Here is a 15627-nt window from a genome sequence, read left to right as displayed (position 1 = left end):
TAATTTGTTAGAATCTTTCACAGGTCAGGGGCTGCGTGAAGGCGAGAGGAGGGCGCCTCGGCCACCGGGAAAATAAAGCCATCCACTGAGGTAGGGGGAGCCGGGATGGGAATGATGGGGTGGGGTGGGGGGTATTGAATGCCCACCTCTCTTTATGATCGTGGATATCTAATATATAAATATCCATTTCCCTCTCCTGTCAGGCAAGGCTGTAAGCTCTCTGCTTCCCCCGTCCCAGTTAACGCAGGTTAATAGATTGATTCCAGTGACATGGCTCATAATGAACAGTAAATTGTTTTATCTCTTAAGTCTTATTTGGTCGGCCGGGAAAACATATGAGGTAATATGGCCGGGGCTAAATGGGGCGTATAATAGATCTCTAGCTAAGGCATAAGGATAAGGGCTAAGGCAGGGCTATGATTAATGAAAATAATAATGCAGTTGAAATTGAAATTTTTCTTTTTCTTCTTTTTTTTTCACCCCCTCAGCCTCTTTTAACTTTTTTTTTTTAAATAGCCCCTCTTTCACCTCTGGCTCTGACCATTCATGTGCGCCGTGATTTGTGGGTAATTGCAGGACATCATTTGTTTTAAGTTCCACACACGGCATTCGGAGACAATACTTCCACGCATTACTTGCGCTCAGCTTATTCGGTAATCCAAATGACGTGATGCAAACAACATCGCGAATATGTTCAAATGATGCGACGCAAGGAACGGATGCAATTATGTTAAAATCAAGGTCATTAACCAGTGTGCTGAGAACTGACCCTCTTTTCTCAGCGCGGTTCGTGTGATGACAGCGAAGCAGGGTAAAGAGACAAGAGGTCACCTCTGTTTCATTGCTCTTACATTTGTTGGGCTGGGCCACAAATCACTTTGTTCTTAGCGTAGCCATTAATGCCGCTGTATATCGGCGTGTTCTCAAGCATCTCTTCCGCTCAGCTAAAACCACCTCTGTCATCTTCTGACATTTGGAGTTGGCTGGGAGCAGTCAGTTGTGACATGCTGCATCTGGTGGATAAAACTGTATTCTTTGTCTTTCTTGGTTCATGTTCAAAAACAGAGTGTTTATCAGTTACAAAAATAGACATTGTTGCTATAATATTTTGTTCATTACTTTTATTTTTGAAGGTTTGCTTGTATAACTTTATAAAATTACTAAGGATATCCTGCCAAAACTGTTGTCACTTTAATAATTATCGACAAAACTGTTGCCATGTTAATAATTGCCATAAGAGATAAAAAGCCTATTGGATTTGTTGACTTTTATGGAGAATTTATTTGTTTTAGCCCTAAACTTATTTCTTTATAATATAATGAATAGAAACAGCAGACAGCAGACAAAAATGTTTCAAAATGTTAATATCAGCATGGACAGATTGCATAAAAAATCTAAAAAATTATGCAGGATAAAGAAATTACAACACAGGCTACAATAATTGCACAATGAAAGAAGGATAAATATGGGTTTATGCAGTTTTGGCTGCTTAGAGTACGAAACCATCAAAATCAAAAAAACACATTTAGATATAGTTTACAAAATTGGTCACACTTTATTTTAAGATCTTAGTTTTTAAGTTCCCGCTATTAACAAACTATTAACTACGACTTTTGCCTCAGTAAACTCCTAACTTGATGCTTATTAATAGTTAAAGGAGAAGTCCACTTCCAGAACAACAATTTACAAATAATTTACTAACCCCCTTGTCATTCAAGATGTTCATGTCTTTCTTTCTTCAGTTGTAAAGAAATTATGCTTTTTGAGGAAAACAATTCAGCATTTTTCCCCATATAATGGACTGCTATGGTGCCTTGATTTTGAACTTCCAAAATGCAGTTTAAATGCGGCTTCAAACGATCCCAGATGCGGTTGTAAATGATCCAAGTCAAGGAAGAAGGGTCTTATCTAACGTAACGATTGGTTATTTTAATAAAAATAATACAATTTATACACTTTTTAATGCCAAACGGTCATCTTGTCTTACTCTGCCTGGACTGTTTTTGTTCCTGTTCGTGACAGTTAGTGTATGTCAAAAAACTCCCATCTCATTTTCTCCCTCAACTTCAAAATCATCCTATATCGCAGTTTTACCTTTTTTTGTTAAGGGTGTTTGATCTTTTTTGGATATTCACTTTGCCAAGACTGGGTCGGAACTTCTGCAGTGATGTAGGATGATTTTGAAATGATTATTGAAGCTGAGGGAGAAGTTTTCGACATACTGTCTTGAGCCAGAATACACAGAGTTCAAGGCCTACAAGGCAAGACGAGCATTTGAGAATAAAAAGAAACAAAAAAAAAAAAAAAAAAAAACAGATTGCCATGCATTATTCTTTACATATAGCACGATCTGAACCCTAAACGTGCTTTGTCAAAAAGCCGGTATTGTCCACACTTCCAAAGCATTGCGAGTTCACATTTTACTGCAGAAGCCGACAAGCGCCCTTTCATTCGAGGATTGATAATTTCAACGAACTTGATGAACGTGATATTTTCTTCAGGACGTAAAAGGAGAAGCTCTGTGTATTGCGTGTAATTACATCCATACAGTCTATGATCACAACAACATTTGTCAGGCATCTACACTGTAAAAAACACAAAACACAACTTGTTGAGTCAGCTTAAAATAATTTGTTACCCTGCTGCCTTAAAATTTTAAGTTCAGTCAACTCAAATAAGTTTAGTCAACTTGAAATGTTAAGTTGTACTAAGTGACAACTTAGATATTTGTGTTTGTGAAACTTAAAAGTAAGGTAAGTGACCCAGCTGCTTTAAAATTTTAGTTTAATCAACTCAAGTGTCTAAGTTGTCACTTACTACAACTTAACATTTCAAGTTAAATAAACGTTTTTTGAGTTGACTGAACTTAAAACTTTAAGGCAGCCAGGTAACAAATTATTTTAAGTTGGCACAGCAAATTGTTTTTTACAGGGTACATTGTCATCTGAGGAGATTACAAAGAATAAACAAGTGTTTTTTTTTTGTTTGTTTGTTTGTTTTTTTACTTTAAAACATGAAATGTGGATTTATCTGCTTTTGCCAAAAAAACAACTGTTGGAGTTATCTGCTTTTGCTATAAAACTAACTTTTAATATCTAAAAATATTAAAAATAATTAAATTTAAAAAACTTTCAATGAACATTTAATTTGTAAATGACCTGTATTTGTTACAGGTTATTATTAGTTATTATTAAAGTTATAAATTTGAAATAAAGTTATTATTACTTAATCGAAACAACCCAACTGCAGTTTGATTGATATTACTTGCACAATAAAAAATCAAAAATCAAAAAACATGATTTCTGAAAATAAATAAATAAAATAATAATAATTAAATTAAATTAAATTAAATTAAATTAAATTAAATTAAATTAAATTAAATTAAATTAATAATAATAATAATAATAAAAATTGAGTTATCTGTTTTTGCAAATAAACTCTTCAGTTTTAGGTATTGGGTAGGATTAGGGATGCATAATATGGTAGAATATATGCTTTGTAAGAGCTAATAAACAGCCATTATGTTAATAATAGACATGCTAATAAGCAACCAATTAATAGTGAGAATTGGTACCTATAGTAAAGTGTCACCACAAGTTTAAACAATTAACTAGCTACTTTTAGCATGTATATTACTAGCATATTGGCTGTTTATTAGTACTTATAAAGCACCTATTCTGCATGACCATATTCTACATACCTAATCCTTCCCAGTCCTAAACTTAATAACCACCTTACTATTAACAAGCAGCAAATTAGGAGTTTATCTTGGCAAAAGCTGTAGTTAATGATTTGTTAATAGCGAGAATTGTACCTTAAAATAAAGTGTGACCCACATTACTTTTGGAATCAGTTCTTACTATTCAGTAGTTGCTTATTGGCATGCATATTACTAGCATATTGGCTGTTTATTAGTAGTTATAAAGCACATATTAATGCCTTAAACTGCATGACCATGAGTTTGACCCATATTTTTGGTTAAGTGCAGTTTGTGGTTATATTAGCATATTTCAGTGTTTGTTTACTTTTGTATCATAAACATTTTTTGTGTTGGGTCACCACTGCAAAGTAAAAACTTGTTTCTTAAATAAAACTAGCTGAGAACCCCAGTTGAAACCCTTGCATAGACAATCAGCAGTTATTACAGGTTTGTTATTACAGTATGTGAAAACAATTCAAGTTCGGTTGCGGGTTGATTAACTTTATTCCCATGAGAAAGCATATTATTAGCCTTCTGTCCACTGAAATATTTTACAAGTTAGAGTGCTGGTCTCAAACACTAGAGGGAGAGCTTGCTATCAGTGCTAAGAAAAGGAAGTATATTTCAAATCTGTCAACAGTCTTCAAAATAAAAAAAGAAGTAGGAATTTAAACATAGAAATGATATGACATTAAATGTAAAAAACATAACTAAGCTCTATTTTTAGGTACATTTGTCACATTAATCATGTGATTCTTTAGAGATGGAAGCAAGATGCTCTTTAGATCAAGCATATATACAGTCAAACCAAAATTTATTCAGACACCTTCAACATTTTTCACATTATCAAAGTTTATTTGCTGTAGTTTAGAAAATGCTAATAAAACATGACAGGAACTCAGAGTTAAACTGTGTCAGAACAAATTCATTTTGATAACATCACGTAACTTTGATAGAAAAGTATGTAACAAAACATGGTCAGGTCAAAATGTCAAATACAATTTTTAGTCACAAGTTTTACTGAAAATCCACTGTATGAATAATTTTTGTATATAATTTGTCACAGTTTACTTTATGTTGCAATCCTCACTTACATAAATGAACTATAGTGTTCTGCACCCACTAGAAAAAATGATATCTGGTGTATGAATAATTTTGGGGTTGGCTATGCTAAGTAGAAGCATTCACTAGTAAACTCTGTCTCTTGAACACCATTGTACGTTCATTAACTTTTTCCAAGTTTGCAACACGGTATGGCAGTTTAGGAGAAAAAAACACCTATGTAGAAATCAATGGCTTTTAATTTCACTCTATTGATAAACCTTGATAATGCAGCAGTTGAGCTGGGCCTCTGTCAGTGGTCATGGCAAGAGGCAGATGAAGAGTAATTGTGCCTTGACCCATATAAGACCACTGCCGCCACCTTACTTGATCTTCCCGTTTGAGTCTTACCCAGCCTGCGCTAGACCTGCTTCCACGCAGCCCTGCCTGTGGCAAGGTGATAAATTACACTTCTTAACTACCATTGATTACTTTGGGCTTCTCCACTTTGTGTGACAACTGTTCAGTCGTACCGAATAGAGCTTAATGGCACATTAGAAGGAGGAAAGTACACAGCCTCCCCAGCTTTGATTAAACCTGCTTGTTGCCTAATAAAGACAAACTGAAGTGTGCTTGGTCTAAGGTGGCTGGAGACCACATGGCTGAAGATATGAGATGTAGGCCAGGCTTTTGCTGGATGCATTTATTGAGGGTAATTAGGTTGTTTTTCTAAAAGAAGTAACAAAGACAAACACTTTTTAAAGGTGTGTGTTAGGAAACCAGAGACGTATATTGATCTCAACCAGAGTAACATTACAATTTATATAATTTAGCTAGAAATATGATTTTCAGACAGGTTTGGTGTCTTTATTAGTACTCGAGAAGTGTGGTTTAGACTGGAAGACTCATTCGAAATCGAAACTTCCTTCAAAAAATTGTATATTATATTATATTATATTCAGTGTTGGAAAGGTTTGGAAATGTAATAGGTTACAGATTACAAGTTACCCTATTTAAAATGTAATTAGTAGTGTAACATTTAATTACTTTAAGAAAGTAATTCAACTGATTGCATTTGATTGCTTTTTGATTACTTTTCTAAATATACATTTACATTTAGAGTACATTTAGCAGACACTGTTATCCAAAGCGACTTAAAAATAGGACAACAGAAGCAATCAAACCAACTTTTAAAATCCTTCATCTCTTGAAATAATATTATTATAATTTAAATTTAAAGCACAGCCACCACTAAATCATACTTTAGCAACTCTTTTACTTGGAGATCATTAAATGCAGAATTAAAATCATAACAAGAATTAGTAAATATTATTACTAGTATTCAGATGTAACTGCCTTTGTATTCGTTAACATTTTCTTAACTAACTGTAATTTAATTACACCTTTTCTTTACAGAAGCTGTAGCAGATTACAGTTACATTCATTTTGCAATTAAATTACGTAGTGTCGTAACGTAATTATATTATATGATATTAGATTATTTTATATTATATTATATTATATTATATTATACATTTAAAAAATATATATATGCCGATTTTTTAAAATACCAATTATAATCAGAAAGACCTAAACCAGATGTCTTATTATCAAACCACCTTGTGACGGGTCACATGCAAATAAAAACAGCGTTGTTAGTCTAAACCGAAGCCCTTCGTTTGTCACCCTTTTTCCATGTCAATCAATTCCATCACTTTTTTTTGGATTGCTGTCATCAGACCTCAAAAAAGCATAAAGCCTGTTTGTCCCTCCTTGTAAAAGAAAATATGTGAGGGAAAAGTGTACCAGTCTGGGCAACCTGTTCGTTCACCCATCAGTTTAAATCAGTTTTGACACTCCTGTCACTTTCCCTGACCCTGGAGAGACTTCTACTGACCTGGACCATCCTATTAGGGTCAAAAAGCAAAAACTCAGCACCAATCCAAAAACAAAAGCTGTAAACCCCTCATTAGAATAAGGATAATGTCATCTCTAAAGGAGAAGTGCCAGTTGGAGAGGCTGGGAGCAGCTGTCTAAGAGATTGCCTTTGTGTTGACGTTTTAAGGCAGGCCCTCGGGCAGAGGTGTGCCCTGGCAGGTCAGTATGGCTCTGGGGTCGGGGCTTTTTGGCCCTGCCGTACCGCAAGCAATGGCGTTCTCCCAGAAAGGGCCTGGCACTGCTGTCATCCACAGATCATGTGAAACTGCCAAAAGTCAAGTCTAGTATCGAAGGGTTAAACTGATTAGCCATGCACTTGTGCTCCCTGGGTCAGAGTTGGAAGAACAATAGTTTGATTATGGAATGGAGATCTCTTTCATTGCTTGCTTAATATGGCCTCGCTTTATTCGCGCCTGCCTCGAAAGAGCAAAAGTCAGATGACGACGGTCTTGCAGGAGTTGGGTGGTGAATGTTTCCCTTCTTTTGCAGCCCTACCCTTCCTCATCGCTCTGCTCCTCTCGCTTCCTGTGACTATTGCTCCCATTTGGATAGCCGCGCTACCTCGCCCTCGCTTTCCGTCCTCGGCGTGTCTCTCCAAGAAGGCGCTCCCAGTCTTTCTTTCTCTCTTCCTTTCTTCTCGGTTTGTCCCCCCATCAACCCCCACCCCTTTCGCTCGCCCTGCTGGTCCTTCTCGCTGTGTTCTTCTCACTTTCGCCTACACTCCTCTCTGGGAAATGTAGATCTTTTCCTGACAAGTTCCTCGTAGACTGGAAAAGAAGCAAGGCCTCTGGAGATCATCAGGAATCTTCTGCCAAGAAATGCGTGGGAATGGTCTGGATGGGAAGAAGAAGGGCTTTTAATTGTTTTTTTCTTCATTTTTTTTTCTTCTGGAATTAGTCAGTGGAAAAAATGCGGTGATTGTTCATTTATTTATCTTATGTGAAAGTGGGGCTGCAGATTTGTGCTGAAAGGCTATGGCCGTGTATATAGGAGTGCACAGAGAGGCGAGTTTATGACTTACCCGAGAACTTCCATCCTTGCCTTAATTAAGACGATTAAGGGACCAATTGCCTCTTTAGCTGACTGCGTGATTATGTGCAAATGTGAAGTTTATGCATGTATACAATCAGTTGGCATTGAGTGCGGTACAATGGATCAATCAGGCCATATTTACAGCACCGGTGAATATTTACTCACTGTGTTTATGCACTTTAGAACCTGCTTCAGAACGCAGCTGGAATAACACAGGCTGTACTTTTGGGTTCATTAAATGCACAATCAGATGGTTTCCTGACTGCAGAGTGGTAGAGTTCAGCTGTGAGGTAGAGGCCTCTGGAAGTTCATGGATGTCTGGAGACAGATGTTATTTTTGTTGGCCTGTGCGTCTCCTGATCTGTAATGATTATATCCCAGACATCCTTCTCGGCGAAAAGCATTGCAACAGCCCAGAGCTGAAATCTAATGATTGATTTATTTATAACGTGGACGGACAGAAAGTTGAAGGTCATAGTCCATGAGAGAGTTGTAAACGAAAGTGACAGAGTGCACAAAACTTGACATAAGAGATGAAGTCCATATCAGCTGTGTTCTTTATTCTAGTAAAAAGTTTTCTTTTCGCAGTAAAGTTGTAACTTGCATCGTTAAACGCTTTTATTCGCACTCAGAAATCAAAATTTTGTTTACTCACCCTCACGACTTACTTTCGTCTGTGTATTCCAATTCTTCATGAGCCATACAAAGCATTGTTTTTTAAATAAATATTGCTTGCTTCAGATAGAAACACAATGCATTACTAGCCAGGGGGTGAATACTTTTTGAATTTGATGATCAGGGTAAATTTAACTTATTTTGTCTTCTGGAAAACATTTAAGTATCTTCTGAAAGGCAGTACTAAATGAAAAAAACAATATGATATTTAGGCAAAATAAGAAAAATGTACTTGAACTTTTCTATTCAAAAGTTTTCACCCCCAGCTCCTAAAGCATTGTGTTTGCTTCTGGAGCATCAGTGAGCATTTGAACCTTCTGTGATAGTTGCATATGAGTCCCTCAGTTGTCCTCAGTGTGAAAAGATGGATTTCAAAACCATACAATCATTGTTGGAAAGGGTTCAAATACACAAATATCCTGACAAACCAAAGAATTTGTGGAAGCTGAATCATTTTTCTGAAGAACAGCAGGCAGTTTAACTGTTCAGGACAAACAGGGCTTGTGAACAACTGTCAAAAAACAGCTGTGGATCATTCAGATAACAGCACAGTATTAAGAATTAAGTGTATGTAAACTTTTGAACATTTTTATCAATTCAGCTATTATTTTCTCTTGTGGACTATAATGTAAATGTCTTTTATGTGAAATATCTTATTCAGGTCAGTACTAAATAAAAAAAAAATAACATGCGTTTTGTATGATCCCTCTTATTTTGGTCAAATAATAACATTTTGCCGATTCTGCAAGGTGAATGTAAACTTTTGACCACAACTTTTTAAAGCTTGAAAATCCTTTTTAATTGTAATTGCATCTAAAAGAGCTCAATGGGTTTATGTGGTTACATAAAAGTAGTCAATAGAGACTGAATTTTAATTTCGATGATCTGTTCGTTTAATTCTGCCATATGTTAGAAAGAGAAGAAATAGTAAAGGACTTTCCATATTCCCAGAGAAGACCCTCATCGAGACCCTACTTACACATCGCTTTCAAACGCTCCTCACAGCCCCTGTAGTCCTCCACCCTGCAGGGGATCACTGGAGGTCAATCTCTTGTTGAACAATGTCACTTACCATCTTTGTTCCAAAATGGACTTAAAAGGGCCTTTATTGCAGACGCACAATCAGGCCCCTTTCTTATATTAAAGGCGCATGACACATCAAAGGTGGGGGGCCATCAGGAGAGTTGAGGGGAGATCAGCATCCAAGCAACTGTATTAGCACATTGTCCAGCGCTATGAATGAGAACGAACGGCTCCTGATTTTCAGCTGTCAATTCGCCTTCTTAGCGTGATTGAGACTGGTATTGTGAATGTCTCTATCTCCCAGACGTCCAGTCAGAGAATGGCACTTTCAGAATAACTTTGAGTTCTGCGTCATCAAAGACATTTCAATTTGAGGTATAAAAACGTAAATATCTGAAAACAATACTGCTTATTTTAGAGCACACAACAACCTTTTATTCTGCCCTTTCCTGATTTTCTTTTAGTGCAAAATGTCCATTGAGAAGGTCAGCGAACGATGTAACCGAATTATTGAAGCTAAATAATGGACGAACGTTTTATTGCAATATATGTACGTCTCTACTTATGGTACAATGAACAGGCCATGATATTATGATATTTAATGTAATGCCATATGACTGGGGCCATCTTCACTATCCCATATTATTCACTACAGTGTACACATATCTGATTTAAAGGGATAGTTTCATTTTTTTTAAAGTCGTACAGGTTTGAAACAACGTTTTGGGTGAACTATCCCTTTAAATAAGTGTTTGTGAGTCTGGTTTTGTCAGAAGCAGCTCCTTTGCCATTCAAGATGTGTTGTTAGCCTCTAACACGGTAGGCAGTGAGGAGTGAGCGCAAATTACTAATGTAAACCCGAGGAAGCCAAGTGCTAAGCCTGTGCTATGTTTTGACACGCTTACCAAACAATAGCAGAATCTTCATCAATCTGGAGATTGAGGCCGGAGCTAAAGCCTCCACATGTGGCTGCACGGTATTGTGTTTAATCCAGAGAGTTTGAGACGGATAAAAAGAAGGAGAAAGCGAGAGAGAAAAGGGGCCCTGTAAATTCTGCAGGGCCAGGGGTCTCAATCTGTGCACGGCAGGAAGCTTCACTGGGTGGTTTGTTTAGCTGGATGTGATTTCGAGTGGCAGGAGGGGGTGTCGCCCAGTCAGGAGGAGCACAATAGGGCATACTTTCTCAACACAGTTAATAGGCAATAATGACGTGGATGGCATCCAAGCACCTCAGTGGTCCACGTTCTCAGATTAAGATACCCCTAGGCCCACCGCACACCCTTTGGTTTATTACCTCACTTCATTTATCACACACAGTCCTGCTTTCTAGCGGTTGCGGGAGAATTTATGTGTGCGTGGTGGGATTTTATGTGAATGCGCTGTTTTTATTAATGCGTATTGTTTGACCTTTGTTGAGAAAATTACTGTTTCAGAACTAAGGTAACTCAGGGCGTTTTGCGTTGACTCACACATTGCGGTGCTTAGTCAGATCACAAGCGTTGTTTTACAGACTGGCCATTAAGCTACACTATGATTAACAGGTAATTGAGGTCATGAAAGTAATTTTACTAAGTGAAACAGTTCCAACTGCTTCCAACATATAATCTCACCAAAACATTCGGTTAACATATTGTACAAACATAGAAAAAAAAAAGAAAAGTCAAAAGAAAAAAAAGAGCTCAGGAGTATCGCGTTGCAGGAAATAAGCACTCACCCTCTCTAAGTAACCGATTCCAGGAAAGGTTGGTAGAGAATGGAGGAAAGGAAAAAAGATAGGGAGCCAGGGCCTGGGATTTTCGAAACACTGAACAAGATAGATTCTCTCCAAATCCTAATTGGAGAACAGTTGATTTAATTGGTATCCATTTGGCTGACAAAAGAAAGCAAGGGGTAGTGGGCAGGCAGGGAAGGCCCCTTGGGGGATGTGAACATGGAGTGGCTCTGCCGAACGCTCGGGGACGGATCACTTCCAAAGACAAACCGTGGGAGCTGGCAGGACAGATTGCAGCGGGAAGGGGAACGGAGGGGGAGGGAGCGGCGGTGAGGGAATGTAGAGAAAGCCTTTCAGAGCAGAGCCATCTTTATTTTAGAAGGCTGAGCTGTTTGTGAAGCTCTAAAACCACTCCGCCGCGCTCGGGGAAAGAGCTTGTAATAGGACTCTGACCTAAGGAGGACAGAGGGGTTACGGTTCAACGGTCCCTGCAACCTGAGGCCTCTCGCCGCCCAGACGACTAAATTAAAGTGATCACAACAAACTACCGAATACACTCCGGATTAACTCGTCCACTTGGCCTTTCACGTTCACTCTCTACTTTCTGATTAAAATGCTGAAAAAACATGAAAGTCGCTTTATTTAATAAGCTTGAAGGGATCGTTCACCCAAAAATGTTCACCCTTATCATGTCTGTCCAAACCTGTTTGACTACGTTCCTTCTGTGGAACACAAGATATTCTGATAAATGTCTTAGTGTTTTATGTTTTTGTGTGAATACAGTGCTGTGTTGGACCCCGTTAACTTGCATTATGTAAATCAAAGCATTCTTCAAAATACTTTATTTTGCATTCCACGGAAAAAAAGAAAGTCGCACAGATTTGGAACAACTTGAGATTGAGCTGTAAGACCTTCGTTCGTCTTTGGAACACAAATTACGTTGCTGTCTATGCAGGGTCAGAAAGCTGTTGGATTGTATCAAAAATATCTTAATTTGTGTTCTGAAGATGAACCAAAGTTCTTACGGGTTTGGAACGACATGAGGCTGAGTAATTAATGACAGAATTTTAATTTTCAATGAATAGAATTGCTTTACCTTGACAAAGGTTTTGATAAAAATACACTAATGCAAAAGTGATTTTTTTAATATATATTCGTAAATGGCTTTTGAATAAAAGACAAAAGCTCAGATCTGATCAGCAGAGGTACTGTATATGCTCTCTTTATAAAAAAGAAAAAAAAAACTAAATTTAGAAAGCTCTAAGCATGTTTCATGGGCTGTGCATCTGTGTGTGTGGGATAAAGAGAGTGCATCTGTGGGCTGCCGAGGCCCGGATGTGCAGACAGGGGGAGACCCAGGTGCTGCACTGTTTTTATGGCCTCTATGGAGAGAAAGGGGTGGGGGGAAGAGGGATAGAGGAAAAGAGAAAGAGAGAGAGTGAGAAAGAACGAGAGACAGAGAGGAAGGGAGAGCAGGGATAGATGACCTGGGGCCAGGCAACATAGACCTTCACTTCTGCCACTCGGGGACCCAGTCACTTCTTATCTCTTCCTCCACTTTCACTGTTCTGCCATCTACAGTCCTCTCTCCCTTCTGTTTCTCTCTCCAGCCCCACATCACCACCACTACCACAACACACAATTCAGAGATAATCTTAAATCACAGTTGCAGATGTTGTATACACATAGGAAAGAATGAATAAAAATAGCAAACCGAAAATAGTCTATGGGTAGTTCAAAAGGATTTTAAATTGGACTTTAAATGTCGACCCAACATGACAATATTTTCATCATCCAAATGGATGATGTAAATTCATTTTAATAAATTCATTTATTCATTCTTGTTTTTGTTTTTTTTATTAATTAGTGTTATTACATTATTATTAGTAGTAGTAGTAATATTAATAGTACAGTAGTAGTAATAGTGGTATTACAGGGACAGGACTTTTCTTAAACTGGCCTTTGGATAGATGGATGGATGGATAGATGGATGTTTGTTTGTTTGGGTAAGCTGTTCGGTTACATTTTGGTTATATTATATATATAATTTATTTGTTGTTTAGTCATTAATTAATTTATTAGTTTTTTTGCTTGTTTATTTATTTGTTTGTTTGTTTATTAGGCTGAGCTGTTTGGTATATATATGGTTATATATATATATATATATATATATATATATATATTAATTTGTGTTTTTTCATCCATTAATATTATTATTTTATATTATTAATAATATTATTATTTATCTTTATTAGTAGTAGTAGTATTACAGGAAAAGGACTTCTTAAACTGGACTTTAAATGTTTATTTATTTGTTTGTTTGTTTGTTTGTTTATTAGGCTGAGCTGTTTGGTTATATTTTTATAATATATCATTTGTTTATTTTTTTTCAGTCATTAATTAGTTAATTAATCTGTTAGTTTGTTTGTTAGGCTGAGCTGTTTGGTTATATTTTTATAATATATATCATTCTTTTTTGTTTTTTAGTCATTAATTAATTAATTAATTTGTTTGTTTAATACGCTGAGCTGTTTGATTATATTTTTATTATATATGTCATTCTTTCATGTTTCATCTTTCATCTATCATGTTTTTTTTCCCCATTAATATTATTATATTAATATTATTATTATTCATTATATTAGTAGTAGTATGTGTAATGTTAGTATTAGTATTTTTTTCTTTTTTTTTTCTTTTTTTTTTTTTTAAATGAAAAAATACATTTTTGGTTATTTACTGTTCTGTTATTTAATATAGAAATGAAATCAAACATTAAAATAAATTGATTAATGGAAATATATTAGCGTAGTGTGTTTCTTGAATTTAAATAGTTGTATATTCTCATTAACCAGTAATTTACCTCATAAAACCCACACTTTTCCCTTTTCATGAAAGTTAGTGAGTCTGTTTATTCTCCCAATTGTTTATATTCAATTGCATTTCATTATATTCGTTTAGTTGTCTGTTGTCCTTTTAGAACAAACCTGTAACCCGTTTTTTTTTTTTTTTTTTTGGAGGGGTTACGGGGGGGTTACGTCCCATCAGTTGAGACCCTTGGTTTAGTGTATAATCCCAAGCACACAATGCGCCAATCCATGGAGTCGAGTGTTTTAAAGCGAGTTTCACTCCGAAGTGATTCTCTCCATCCTTCTCTCTGTTCTCTTCAGTAAAAGGAACATTGTTAGATTTATGCTAAATCAGTGTAAGGCAGCGGCTAGCTTTAATCCCCTCCTTACAGTATATGACAGGGCTGCCCTCACCTTGCCAAGCACTTAAAGAGGCAATCTCTCAAAAACTCGCCTTTCAATTAAAGCCCCGCGAGTGTGCGTAGGAGCCGTACAGGAGTTGGGGGTTGTGGCGAAGGGGCAACAAGCCCATTCCTGATGTAAATGAAGAGATGCATATCAGCGTTAATCCATTGCTTTGTAGTCACAGCCATACCTAAAGTCTGTCTAATTTCCCTTGCCCTCCCCTTTCCAGCCAGAAGTGTATCGATCGGCTGTAATTGAAGTGTACTTGATAATCCGCAAGGAAACAGGGGAGAGGGAGACCCTCAACTCTAACTCTGATGCTCAGAGAATGGAGATGGGTGTGTGTGTGTATGTGTGTGTGTGCTGGCGCTGTGAGGGCTCTTAGGTATGGGCGGGTTGGGCAACACCCCTTTCACAATTTTTTCTCAGCTGATTAAACTCATTGAGAGGCAGGCAAGTGGAACAAATGGATACAAAGGTCTGCCAGGCAGCCAACAGCAGCACGGATTTCTTCATTGAAACTGCCAGCTCCAAATCTCTAAGGTTGTCTCTACACTATTACCCTGCAGGAGAGCCCTGCCCCGAGCTCCCTTAACTGTATGAATAACCACAGCGAGACCGCTCAGACCCGCAATGTAGATTTGGAATCTGTAAATCCAATTTCATACAATTTGATAACACAGCTACCGTTAGAATTAAATTATGTTTTATTCATCCCGGTAAAGGGAAACTCAATGTATTCCGTAATGAGTTCAGTGTTGGATAAATACGTCAGCTTACCTCAGTAACTGGGTATGTAATTGAAGGAGCATTGTTAAAATACCACCTTGCAAAAACCTCAATTGCATAATATGTGGAATGCAGGAAGAAGTCGTTTCAACAAAGTTTCAACCTAGACGTTACACAAATAGAGGATCAAAGCCATTTTGCTTGAGTAGCACGTCATCTGCCCATTGTTTGTTTGTAAGCAGGGAAGTGGTGGTCTGTTTCCTAGCAGACTCTCTGAGAGGTTGCCCAGGATAGCCGTCTGCCTATCTAGACTGGTCGGGCTCGGTTCTGCCGTTTTAGTACTATGTATATTGACCAGGTACCTGTGTTTGTTTAAAATAGAAAGTGAGGGGAAATAAGCTCAGCCTTGATTTGGAATCTAAAAATATTGTTTCTTAATATTTGATAAATAGATTAGCGCCTGAAATGTACAGTATGCTCGGAAGACTTGCCAACGGCTTATATAACTTGTATACACATGTTCTCCC

Source organism: Labeo rohita, chromosome 18 (genome assembly GCF_022985175.1).
Source record: "Labeo rohita strain BAU-BD-2019 chromosome 18, IGBB_LRoh.1.0, whole genome shotgun sequence".
NCBI lineage: Eukaryota > Metazoa > Chordata > Actinopteri > Cypriniformes > Cyprinidae > Labeo > Labeo rohita.
This window is presented reverse-complemented; position numbering follows the sequence as displayed.